Genomic DNA, 13,917 nt, shown 5'->3' with positions numbered 1-13,917 from the left:
TTGTATCACCATCAATCAATTTTCTAGAATTCACAGGAACAATAGAGTTAAATTGTAGTATAAATATATAATATAAACTAAATTATAAGAGAGATTATCTCTTTATAACTCAAAGAGAGTGAAAGCTGCAGATCCCAGAGAATTATATAACCAAGTAGAGTGTTCTAGACAATGCCCAACTTCCATTTAAATGACCCAGCCATCTTTTTTGCCCATTTCAAATCTTTCACAACTTTTCTTGACTAGGCCATTATGGGACACTCTAGTCTTCATTATCTCATAACGCCCATCAGACACTCTTCTGATCCAACCTGGAGAACTAATGGGAAAATCTCTAAACCAGTGTCCATTGTCCAGACACTATGACCCACAGGCCAAATCTGACCAGTAGATTTTTAGAGATAAAGTTTTAACGGGATACAGCCACGTTTACCTATTGTCTAGAAAGCCTATCTCTCTATAATGGTAGAGTTGAATTGTTGCTACAACTTCAACCATGTGGCCCCTAATGCCTAAAATAGTTACCATTTGGTTCTTTGTAGAAAAAGTTTGCCCATCTCTATTCTAGGTCATCAAACAGCAGGATTATGACACATTAGTTTTCCTTTCCATCAGACAGCCCCTGCTTTTAATAGTGGTTTTCCAGGATCAAGGCCATGAAGGAAGCACTGGAGAAAAACCTGGCATTTTTCTAATCCTGTTCAGACCCTTCAAAGAATTCTCCCATTCCCTCCCCACATCATTTCATTTTTCTCTTTCACAGACTGGGGATGGTGGGCAATTTGGACAGAGTTCAAAGACTGCTTTTCCTACTTCCCAAGAAAGTCAACAAAGAAATGTCTAGACCTTCCTTACAAAGCACAAGCACTTATCACCCATTGTCTCCAATGTGTGAGCCTTAATTAAAATCCCAAGATCACAGGAAAGGTGATGCTGTAGAACAAGTCTGTCCCATAAGTATCCAAAGACAAAACTGCTTGTAAACCATCATGGCTGAGATTCAAATCCAGGTCTGACCCAGCCCCAAACTTGTCCTACTCTTGGGATAGGTGTGACCCATAAGCTTAGAGTCCCTAGCCACTCACCCGCCATCAACACCATCTACTTCCAGAGCCATTTTGCTGCTATTTTAAAAGACAGTGGATGTGGCAAAAGCATTGGGGGTGAGAAAAAATGTTTTAGGCAGAATGTTTGAAATCTCCTTGCTGCTTCCCCCACCATTCAGATAGGGAAGGAAACATGGGTCGGCTTCCACACCAGCCTGGCAGAGGAAATAGACATCTGTCTCAGGACGGTATTTCTTACTCTTGGTAGCAGCCAGGAGTGCTTTCTGATCCAAAAGAAAAAATGTGCCTCAGCTAAGAAATATGAGATTAAAATTCAAGCATATTGAAACTAAACTTTGAATTAAGTTTCTTTCTTTAAAAAGAAAAAAAAAAAAAACCTGCTTAACAGCAATAGAAAGAATCTTCATGTTGCTAAAGCACCAGGTAGGATGTTTCTAATTAGCTCTTGGAAGAAAAGCATTCGGCAGCCAATTAGTGGAAGGTGAGGGGTGAACCACACCACCGAGATGCTGCGTCTTCACAAAACCCTTCACCTTACCCTTTCTTTTGCCCACGCTTCCTTGTCGCTTTGGTTCTAACAGGAGAATCAGAGACTCAGGTTGGCAGCTGGTCGTTTGAAGCCACAGATAAGGACTATCAAGCTGAGTGTCAAGACTGTTTCCTGGGCTGACGTCTGGAAACTGGAAATGGTTTCCCTAATTCTCTGTGAAGTTCATTCCTCCAGTTGTTTTTACTTTGCGAGGTCAGATGTTACACTTCCAGCAACCCTGGGGACATCGTGGCCCTCTTTCTTGACGCATCATGAAATAAAATAGTCGACGGATAGCTTCTATTGTTGGTGGGGTGTTGGAAAAAAGCAAAGCTTCTGGCTTCAAATTTGGGTTCAAAGACCAGTTCTGTCATTTTACGAGCCATGTGATCTGGCACAAACTATCTCCTGTCTTTGAACTTTCACCTTCTCATCTGTGAGTTAGGGATAATAGTCACACTCTAATTTTGTTGTGAGATTTAAATAAGAGAGGTTAGGAAAATCTTTGTCCAGGGCCTGATACCCACTGGGTATTTCAATGCATTCCCTCCTCTCCACTCCCCTCCACTGTACTCTACTCAGCAGTTACCATGCCTCCGAGAAATTTTATGAGTTTCCATATTGCTCCTACCTTAATGTGCTCTCTACTCTCATTCATTTTTCCTGTCTGTTTCCTATCCCATCCCCAGCGCAGATGCATTTGTGTTTCTCTTCAACTTCACTGGTCTCGTCTTCATCCAGCAACACAAAAGGAAACTCAAAGTGGCTGCCTACAACAGAACCCACCACCGTGGTTTGGTGTGTCTTCATAATTAGCCTATAGGTCTTTGGGACTGAAATACCAGAGAGCGGCTTTGTACTGACCAGCACTAGGGAACTGTAGAACAGGGGTCTACGAAGAGAACGCTAGGCTCCCTAAAAGCTACTCACTCTTTCTGTGTTTACCAGACCACCAGCTGCTTTGGTGGAAAACAGTTCCAGAACAAAGCCTTTTGGTATCTTGAATTCAAAAGGAAGAGGAGTCCTCAACAGCATAACAATAGAAAACAAAAAAAAACACCCAGAAAGTCTAGAAGCAAATAGTCTAGGTAGGAAAAGATGTGGGCTATTTGTTTTTACTCTGATGGACTTTTTCTTTTCTTCTTCTTTTTTTTTTAATGAACTGTTTGGGGTTTTTTAATAGCACTAGTGGGGCGTGGCTTCACATTGATCTTTAAGCTTCTCAATGGACTGAAAGTAAGAACTACGTGACTATTTAAAAATTGGCTTTTCTACATTTTTCCAAACCAAATAATTTTGCAAATTACATTAGGGTTAGAATTCTGGAAGCCAAGAATGTCTTTATACATAACCCAAAATAAGGCACAGTCTCTGCCCAATATAAATATCACCAAAGATGTCTGCTTTCAACTACATGAATGGTTTGATGCTATTTTTCCTAGCTATTCCTCTGGAAAGTCCTTATTAACATTACCAAATAACTCCAGTCCAAGAAAGAAGTCAATCAAGATAATCTAAAGTCCAGAAAGCTGGCTCACAGCGATCCAGTACAATCCACAAAGTGTGAGAGCCAAGTAGACCAGAGTAAGATGACACTTCCTAGTTCTTTCCCTTCTGGCATCTGCCTCAAACAGGTTTTCTGCCATTAATAGCTGTCAGCATGGGGACTTCCCAACTGCATCCTACCCAGTGCAATATGTGTCAAAAAGGGAAAATTATTTTCTCATCAATCATGCTACCTTAATACCAAGAATAAACAGATACTCTTTCCAAGTTAAGAGGTAGGAAAAGTCTGCTGGCTCAAGCTGCTAACCAGTTTCTCATTTTTTCCTAAACATTCGTCTTCGGAACACATATTTTATGTTAATGTAAATTTATACAATAATATTTGAATTTCTGTGATGATCATTGCCAGTTGAAAATAAGATTTGCAAGCCTAAAACCACTAAAAATGTTAAGCTATAACTGCATCCCCAGTTCTTAGAAGAATGCCTGGCACACACAAGTCAGTCAGTAAATGCTTGTGGAGTTAAGGATTGTCCACAATAAATAGTAATTAAGCCAAAAAAGAGGATAGGATCAACCTTGGAGAGTGTGGGGAGGGAGATGGGAAGGGAAAGTGTGGGAAGAAATAGGAATAAAAAGGAAAGGAGAGAGGGCCTACGGAGTAACCATGGAAACCAGCAATAAGTAGGGGATGGACAGAGCAAAAAGTGGCAAGAAAAAACTGAGCAGGAGAAACCGGAGAGATAGAGAAAAACTTCAAAACACAAGAGTAAACATTAGTCTGGTTTAGGAGAGGGTACAACATTTCCCTTGTTCACCAGCCTTTTTCTACAAATACAGTCCTCTTATGAAGGAATAGATCCATTTTTAACTTCAACTTTTATTTCTGATCCCGTGTATGAACAAATTTTACATATCCATAATATGACTCTGAGAGTAGAAAAACAAATAGCAGAAGGGAGCTAATGGCGGTAAAAACATTTTCTCTCATATTAAGAGTTATATATGATAGATGATAGAGAGATAGATCACAGATAGAGATGAGGGGGAAAAAATACAGAAATGGTTCATTCTTGATATACTGATTTTATTTTTATAGAAAGTAGCCTGATTAAGGTAGAAGTGTCCTAACAAACAATGTTGTGCCTCCCCCTTTGTAGCCAGTCCCGGCAATCACACAGCACCCCCTGTGCATATTCTACTGCTTAAAGCAGTCATTAGGTTCACCCAAATTCAAAGGAAGAAGAATTAGACTCAGCGTCTCCATAGGGGAACAGAAGGTGACACCATGAAGGAGCCTGGGGAACAAAAGACATTGCTGTGGCTGTCTCTGGAAAGTACCATCTGCCTCAATGACTGACTGAAGCTCCAGGTGGGGGCAAAGGTCTGGAGTCATCATCTCCTCTCCAGGCTCTATCCCCGCTAACTTTCACTGGGAGCACTCCTGACACCCAGACCAAGAATTCTTCAACCACTACAGACTTCCTTGCTCAGCTGGAGTTGCTGTCTTCAATACCATCAGTTCAATTCCTCGATCACTCAGTTGCCTGACCAGAGGGGAAACAAAAACAAAAACAAAAACACTTCCTCTTTCATGGTCAGGCCTTGTGGAAGAGAAATACTGTCAAAGACTGAGACTCCTTCTTGTAACCTTAAGAACTTAAACTCTTTCCCAGTCCCAACCCTGACAGAATTGGGCCCTCCTTCCCTTAACACCCTCAGCTTCTCCTTGTTCTTCTCAAACTGTGCTGTGAAGCACACTTTTTTTTTTTTTAAATATTTTATTTATTTACTTGACAGACAGAGATCACAAGCAGGCAGAGAGGCAGGCTGAGAGAGAGAAGGAAGCAGGCTCCCTGCTGAGCAGAGTGCCCCATGCGGGGCTCGATCCCAGGACCCTGGGATCATGACCTGAGCCGAAGGCAGAGGCTTTAACCCACTGAGCCACCCAGGCGCCCCTTTCTTTTTTTTTTTTTGAGAGAGAGAGAGAAAGATCACAAGTAGACAGAGAGGCAGGCAGAGAGATGGGGAGGAAAGCAGGCTCCCCGCTGAGCAGAGAGCCCAATGCGGGTCTCGATCCCAGGACCCTGAGATCATGACCTGAGGTGAAGGCAGAGGCTTAACCCACTGAGCCACCCAGGTGCCCCTGAAGCACACTTTGACTTGTCTCTCAGTGAACCTCCCAATGAGCTCTTGAAAATAGGGTTGGTGTCTCGTTCCAACTTTGCATATCCAGGCCTAACCCTAACTAACCACTTCGGTCTTAAAAGCCATATGCTGTCATGTAAAAAGTCAGGTCTTGCAGACAGAAAACCTGGATTCCTAGCCTGGTTCTTCAACACACCAGGACATACCGGCCCATTTGGTCAACCTCTCTGAGGCTTGGGTTTCCTCTCATTAGCATAGGGATAGGGCTACCTGACCGCCTACATCACACAACAGTAATTCTGAGAGTCAACTGAGATGATATGCTATAAAATTACAAGGCATCATTTTCCAATATTAGTTTCTAAATGAACATAGATCTCTACCCCTTATTGCCAAAGCTTATAAAATTTCAGTACAGTACTAAATATTCTCTCCACTCCATCAGCCAAACTAGACTTGACACACTGTTGACTTTAAGTGCTTAAGGTCATAAATCCAAGCTACACAAAAACTCTTAAAAATGAATTTTAATAAAGCAATCAAGAATTTAAAACAGATATATAAAGTGGTTCGCTCTGCAGAATATTTCCATTCAAAACAGGAAAAAGAAGTTCCTAAATAGATAAAGGGCTTCTTTTTCTTTTTTTATTTTATCTACTTATTTGACAGAGAGATAATGAGAGAAGGAACACAAGCAGGGGGAGTGGGAGGAGAAGCAGGCTTCCCACCAAGCAGGCAGCCCGATGTGAGACTCGATCCCAGGACCCTGGGATCATGACCTGACCCGAAGCCAGACTCTCAACGACTGAGTTACCTAGGCACACCAGAAAAAGGATTTCTAAGTAGCACAGAAGAAACGAAAAGGGTACAGTGGATCACTATGAACCCACTAAAGAAATATGCAGCACTTTCCCCAAGATTTTTCTTGGCATTTTGCATTTAGAAATAGTCTTCTTGTGCTCGCTTCGGCAGCACATATACTAAAAAAAAAAAAAAAAAGAAAAGAAATAGTCTTCTTAAGAGTACTTATCAAAACAAAACATCATCGGCCGTCACTCATTGTATACTACACTTCTTCAGAGAAATTAAATAATCTGTCTGCAAGTCAATGAATATTTTCTACTTCAAAAGCAATAAAATTAAATCATGCTAATACCTACTCTTTCTTCCTCCAATCCTCAAATTGTATTATTTAACAAAGCAAATACTTAAATATCAGAAAAATTGTGAGGTTACTGCATTTAACACAAAGAGAAACCAAATTCTGAATATTCCACACTAGCACAGAATTGGTATGGTGTATCTCTCAAAGTGTGTGCTAGTCAAAAATGTAAGCAAATGTAAGCATGAAGAGTCAAATACAACTTTTGTATTCATTATCTCTAACGCATAGAGATACTGGTCATGAAATTAACAAAATATAACTAAGAAAAATAGAGATTAACTAAGATTTATGGTGTGTAATCAGTTTTCACACAGGAAGGCTTCCAACCAACCTTAATTCCATCAAGGGGTGTTAACTCCACTCACACTGACATGCATCTGAGCCTGTAAGGAAACAAACTGAGGAACTGGATTTCTAAGGTTGATATGGACCAGGAGTCCCTAGTCCTCACAAGGAAATAAGAAATGTAGGATATCTCCAGGTGATTTGGGGGGTTAGGCAGGCCTGGAAACCATGACCTGAGTTATTTACATTCCCCTTGCCAGCTCCTTCCAGCCACACCTTGGGTCTGTCTTGCAAAGTCTCTAGCCCTTCTTCCGGCTCACTTGTCATTCTTTCACACAAGTGATTCTGGCACCATAATACCCTGATATTCTCTGAGTTCACATGTACAGTTTTGACTCTCTGGGACCATAAAGGGCCAAAAGGCAATGAACTTCATCACAGTGCCCAAGGAGGAAACTGAATCCTGTTTACAAAGCTCTGTGAGGGCAGGAGTCACTTAAGCAAGGGAGAATATGGCCACTTCTCAGTTTCCCCTAGAAGTAGAAACTAAAGTCCTGAAAATAAAATTAATGTCTACTGCTAGCAATGCAGGTAAAGAGACCATGAGGGGGACCCTATAAATAGATGGTCCTTAGCCAGAAAAATAGAGATTAAAAAAAAAAAAAAAAAAGCCCATGGAGTAGGTTGATTACATTACTCTAACCAGCCCTAGATCCTTGCCCTTTGCCAGATAACTGTGCAAGGCTTTCCACTGTGGTCAGAGTGCTCTGCCCTGGCCCTCCACTCTGGCCTTGGCCACAGGACTTGTTTGGACCAGGAAAATGAAGTACAGAGTTGCCAGACTTAGCAAATAAAAAAATACAGGATGTCCAAGTTGAAAGTAAGTGTGCCAGTTCCAAGCCTCAGGCTCAAGAGTTCTTGCAAATTTCTACTCACTTTTGTACCTTTACCTGCCTGAGCTAGGAGAAGATATATAGAGGGAGAAAAAATATAGGTAACAGAGCCAGCTCTCTCCCCCATCACTCCGGCCAAGGTCATCCTCCAACGGCCAGCACTCAGCCAACTCCCATTCAAGATGAGTGAGCCCAGCCTGATCAGCAGAACCATCTGGTCGATCCCCAAGAGAACCCTCTGAAGCATCAACAACAGACACAGATTCTTAGAGTCCAGTGAGCTTGTGGTTGTTTGTAATGCAGCATGATTACATAATGGACAGCCATCGTAGCCCATAAAGGGGAGTACTGTGCTATGGCGGGATTTGTAACCTTGCTGATTGGGGGTTGTGATTAGTTACTAGAGCTGACGAGAGAGTTCCCTCTAAATGCCAAAGAATAGGCACCTCTTTCTCCCCACCCCATTCTGTATATTGAAACACTAAAGAAAAACATTTAATTTCTATTCCTCTGCTCACAGAAGTGAGCTGAGACCCCTTCCCACCTGTCCATTACCCCCTCCAGTAAAACCCTGGCATTGTCTAGGGCAATATAAATATAAAAAGGACTGATCCCAGCAGGCTTATTCTTCTGTGGCTGTTGACGGTGGCAGGTCCAAATTGTGTACCTGCTGTCCCTAGGCAGGGGCAGGTAAGAGGCACATATCTAGCTCATTAGAGTTACTTTGGATAAAATGTGCAGCTGTATGTTCGAACTGAATTCTTCCAGCCTCTGCTTCAACAGGGGTGACACAAAGGATGTCATGTGTCAATGTGGGAGCAAGGCAAGCTTCATACAGAACCATTTGGAAAGGCCTCAAAAACTTGTCTCACGAATCTTGAAGCTTTCAGTCAGATCAAAAATATAAAAGGAGATCAGAGAGAGGCACCTGGGCGGCTCAATGGGTTAAGCCTCTGCCTTCGGCTCAGGTCATGATCTCAAGGTCCTGGGATTGAGCCCCGAATTGGGCTCTCTGCTCAGCACCCCTCCCCCCACCTGCCTCTCTGCCTACTTGTGATCTCTCTCTCTGTCAAATAAATAAATAAAATCTTGAAAAAAAGAAAAAAGAGGAGATCAAAGAGGGTGGAAAAAGGAAATAAGCAAAGTGTTTTTTTCCTTTTCTTTTTCTCTTTTCTTTCATGCAAGAAGTGCTACTGTCTTGTGAACCCCCATCTTCCTTTCCCTGGGACAACAATGGGGTACCACCTTCTACCCTCAAGGATACAGAGTAATAGGCTGGAAGAGAGAGTTTCAAGGAGAGTTGCTGAAAATTTTGAAGTGCAATGCATACACCAAGGACTAGTTTCCAACTCATGGCTAAGAAGGCCAGGATGGAGTGTTACGTAAGCTCTGCCTTCTACAAGGACAATGTGTCCAGGGAGCAAAGAGCCCCCTCCCTCTTGGTGCTACAGGCAGGACAGTGCTCTCTGGTGGGTCAGCCCACATCTTCAGGGCTGGCTGGGCAAAGGATCCTGGCAGCAGGTGCGAGCAGTGCCCAAAAGAGATCCAGCTCATCTCGTCTACCCAGGGTAAGAACATCTCAGCAGGAGTTGACTGGGGACCCACCAGCTAAGGGAGGAGTTACAAAAGGCCAACCCAAATGCAGGTGAATCCACACAGGTAATGGGAGCAGGAGGAAAAGCTCAGCAGAGTACTTCAAAGAGCCCAAAAAGGCAGCCACAGAAAAATAGAAAAGGTCTGTTTTAATCATCAGCAACTTGACTAGGGATGGTAGCTTCAGGTCCATCTCCATCTCTCTCCCACCTTTCATGTTGGCAAGGATGTGGCAGGTAGTACACAGGGAGAAGTACACAGGGAGAAGGAGATGAGCAGGGACGGCAAGGTGAGCAGGGAGTGGGTGAAGAGGTAGAGAGATGAAAAAGGAGAAGGGTGAGGAGGGTTGGTGGGTACGGGAAGTGAGGAGAGAGAGCAAGAGGCAGGGGAGCGAGGGGCAAGGAGGGAAGGGTGTGAAGGTGAGGAGGGAGGGGTATGGAGGGAGGGGCTGAATAGGGGGGTGAGGAGGAACAGGAGCAGGGAGGGGAAGGGAGCAGGGGAGAGGAAGGAGGAGGGAGAGGAGAGGAGAAGAGAAAGAACAGGAGGAGGGAGGGGTGGAGGCAGGGGAGTGAGGAGGAGAGGGGATGGGAGTGAGAGGAAAGGAGGGGAAGGAAGAGAATGAGGAGAGAGGGAGGTAGGAGAGAAGGGTGAGGCGGGAGTGGGGGCGAACACGGAGGGGTGGAGACAAGAGGACCATGCCTGAAGCAGGTCTGAGCTGAAGGCAGCCAGACAACTGGTTGCCGTCACATTCAAAGTTTTGATTAACATCTGCACCAGGACATTCTAATTACTGAATGGAGATTGTGCTTGCAACCTAAAGTGACCTTGGAGTATCTTTTATATGAGACTGGAGGCAAAAGCAGAAAGACCTGCCAGCATTGACATCCTGGGCAGGAGACAATTAATCCCACTGAATCAAGCTCAAAGGTTTGTTGGGGAAAAGACTATAATGCAGTGTTTTGCTTATGTCACAGATGCTGCTTGGTAAACTCACCAGTTACATATTGTCAAAGCTGTGTTTTCTACTCTTATGGATTTACACACATTCTTTCCAGCATCTTGCCCACACTGAGGAGAAAGGGGAGATTCTTTTGCTTTCAGTCACAGGGTCTGGGCTGTGGTCAGAAAGAGACTGTAGAAGATGAGAACTGTTGAGGTCCGAAATGTACACAGTGGACAGTAAGGGCCAGGGGAGGGCTCATGCCTCCGTCCGGGTTTCCATTGACCGTGAGGACAGAATGAGCTGTGTCTGCTCTGGCCACGTACCTCCAAAGACCTCTCTCCTTCTCTCTCACCTTTTCTGCTGTGTCGCCAGGAGCTGAGGAGAAACCCTTTACCCAGCCCCTCAAATTTCATCTCCATGTATTTTTATAAGAGGTACCTACTACAAGAATTATGTTGAATACCCAAAAGCCAGCTCTATTGAGAAAGTAGAGATGAAAATGAGTGTCCAGATTTAGAGACTGTCATTGAACTAGGGGCCCTTGCAGTTATAGAACATACCCTGGGTGTTAAAACAAATGGCCAGAAAATAATAACAATAATTAAAACATTAGAATAGAAAGAGAAGAATCACTGTGTTCACTTATTTTTGAAGTATTGAGCTCTATCCTTTAACATACACAAAATGGTCCTAGGTTAGTATTTTAAAACAGCAGTGGCAAGCTTGGCCTCAGGGTTGGTGAGGCTCATTCTTAGCCAGTTGATATTGAAGGTCAAGTATGACTTGACATTTTCGCATTACCTCCTGGGGCTGTACAAGCCCAAGCCTGTGGACAGATCAGAGTCTCCCTGGCAGGGAGTTCCCCTCCCCGCTTCAGACTAAGGCTAACAGAGAGCAGAGGGGAGGTGAGCGAACTTGCTAGAACACAGAGGGATCCTCCCGCCTGCTACAAACTAAGCTCTCTGAAAAGCAGAGGAGATGCCAGGGAGGCCTTCAGAGGATGCCAGAAGAAGAAGAGGCAATTTAGTTAATCTTTGAAAAGCAAGAAGGACAGAGACCCTCCAGGAGAAAACAGGAGAAGGGCTGATGGCTTGGGGAGGAGACAGACCTGGACTGGCTCAGCATAGAAATGTTCAGTAACTGCAGATGTCTCTGCTCCCCCAGACAGCTCATCTCATGCCTCCCCAATCCATCCCACGTATCTTCAAGTTTATAGAAACACAGGCTGTTCTCCATGCAACCACGAGTGTGGAAGATCTGTAATCTACTTCAATTCCAAAAGAGGTTATTAAGCATGTACTGTGTACGAGGTACTGTATGCAAAGTGATATGGAGGCAGCGATGATGAACAAAACATGAGTCCTGCCCTCAGGGAGCTTTGGGTCAAAGTGAGATATGGACACAAATTATAAAGATAAATACAAGATGGTTTTTTTGTGCATGCTACAATATGAAACACACCAAGGAGGGCAAGATGAAATCCAGCTCCAGACAATACTAGGGAGAAAGGGAGGGCTTGTAGAAGCAGCAGCCTCTGAGATGTGCACTGAAGGGTGTGAAGGATTTCAGAAGGTGGGGAGAGAGGGAGGCAGGAGGAGAGAGCCTATCAGATTGCTTGAGTTTAACTAAAATAACCAGCATTTCCAACCTGCATTGGACTAACCCATTCTAAGAAGCCAAAGGGACAGACTGCCTAAAGATCCTGGTGTTCGGGGTGGGGCGACGGGAAAACACAGTGTGTTGTCACTGGGGTTACTGGATAAGAACAGAGAAGAGACTCAGGCCCCGGAACCTCTTCACCCTTACAAATGCCAGCTGTCCTGGATAACAGCCCTATTTCGGCAGGTGATGAGTTGATCCCACGCCGTCCTGCCCAGTTTCCCAGTGGTGCTCCATCTACTACCCCGGCAGGAGCTAGCTACTAGAAAGCCCCGTGACAGCTCATGAGGTTAATGACCTAAGTTTGCAACCACTTGCCTTCATCAGTTTCCCCTGTCCTCCACGTTTTTCTCCCTTTACTGCAGTTTTCCGACAGCGTCTGTCAGCAATCTGCCCATAACCCCAGTTTATCATTCCGCTGCGGTTTGGGACTAGCTTTGGGGCCACTGCAGTTCCACCAGGGCCTGGCTTTGCTCCTCCCGCCCCAGCAGGCGTACAGCCAAATTTCACACGAGATTATGCTGAGCTCAAAGGGCAGGAGGGGGCCTCAAAGGCAGAGCGAGAGCTGCTACCAGCCTGCCCGAAGGTCTCCTCATTGCCAGCGGAGGAACGGAACGAGGAGCGCACTCCATCGTTCATCTCGCTTTCTGTGTCCTAAGGTGACCACTGCAGATGATACAATGTACGATTTGGAATTTGCTCCACAGTGGTATTCAAACTGCACGGGCTATCAAAACTCCTGTGAACGGTCACCTGAGAAGGGGTATATGTTCATACCTTTGCTTTGGAAGGAAATGTGGGATGTTTTAGGAAACCACTGATCTAAGGTCAGAGACCGACAAAAAACCTGAAAACTACCAGTGTCCCCTGTGAGCATGATCACCCAGGCCACCTGCTCAGTCGTATAGAAGGCTCTAATATCAGGGATACCGCCCCCATAGTATATTCTCCCTCTTTCTGTCTGGATGGTCTGTCACTGAAACAAACATGTGAATTACTTTGGGAGCGAGGGGTTCCAGCCGGATCATTCCAGAAAAATTCACCGGAAATTGCCACCTTCCAGCCAATAACTATAAACCAAAAACGGTTCCTAGTAAAGAGGGCGTGAAGGAAGCTTCGCTTACCTCTGCCTCAGCTTCCTCCTTTGTGCAGTGGCGATAAAAGCGGTGCCCACCGCTAAAGGTGCCGTGAGGAATAGATGAGTTAGGACCAGTAGAGTGCTAAGAAACCCTGTGTGGCACATAAAAATTGCTCAGTGAACGGGCACACGGGATGAATGAAGAGGAGGCCAGCCAGCCATCTGTCTGTGGCAGCCCTCGACTGGGGATTCCTACCCAGCGCGCGGCAGAAATGGCCGGCCTGAGCCATGGCGCGGTGGAGGCAGAGTGGAACCCAATTCCCACCTCTCTGCTGTGAAGCATAAACCACACACCGGGAGAGCGGGGGAGGCTTCTCAAGAAAGAATTCCTTTGGCGACTTGGCTTCAGCTTGGCTCCACACCCCCAATCATCCCTCGGAGCCACCGTAGTCTCAGCTACAGGCGTGGTCACGTGTTTTTTTTAAAGACCGCACATCCCACCAATCGTCTCCTCCGCTTAACCCGCTCCTCAGGGTTGCGCATGCTCCCTGGGCTCGGATAGCTGTCGATAAAGAGACGCCGGAAGTTGGGAGAAGAGGCGGGTCGGTCGACTTGCCCACTTGCGCACCTGAAGAGAATGAGTCCCCCGGGCATTTCGCTTTTCCCTTTCTGCGTTAAGGGAACACATAGCAAGCCTGCTCTGTAAAAGAAAAGGCCATATTCTCAAAGTCTTCGTGGGGATATGATAGGTTTCATTCCCTCTTATCTGAGTTTCTAGAAGCTTCAGCCCCAGATCTGAAGATGAAAACGTGTCATGGGGAGGAGAGAAGGCGGCTCACCTGTAGGGCCTCCCCGACGCAGCCAGCTCTGCTCAGTTGTTTTCGGTCAGGTAATTCAACTGAACTCACAGCACATAATTCGAAGTCCTCAGATTTGCATGCTAACTTTGATTTCTACTTCCTTAAGCGAATCTGGCTTTTCGCTATTATACAGAACACGCGTGATAAATCTTTAAAAAAAAATAGGCTTAAGTCTGCAGGGGAACCTCTGG

The 13,917-nt window shown here is 44.9% G+C and overlaps 1 pseudogene across 1 annotated transcript in view; it reads left to right on the top strand.

Annotated features, from left to right (window-relative positions):
• The window catches only part of LOC308353288 (large ribosomal subunit protein eL8-like), a 15,144-nt pseudogene extending 1,940 nt beyond the window's left edge, over positions 1-13,204 (top strand). Inside the window, exons 2-3 of the transcript in view lie at positions 12,154-12,551; positions 13,045-13,204. The product of the transcript in view is annotated as a large ribosomal subunit protein eL8-like (transcript). The remainder of the gene's footprint in view (positions 1-12,153; positions 12,552-13,044) is intronic.
• The last annotated feature ends 713 nt before the right edge of the window (positions 13,205-13,917 follow it).

Source organism: Martes martes (genome assembly GCF_963455335.1).
Source record: "Martes martes genome assembly, chromosome: 12".
Lineage (NCBI taxonomy): Eukaryota > Metazoa > Chordata > Mammalia > Carnivora > Mustelidae > Martes > Martes martes.
The sequence above is the reverse complement of the archived record's forward strand: the minus strand, read 5'-3'. Positions and strand labels throughout refer to the sequence as shown.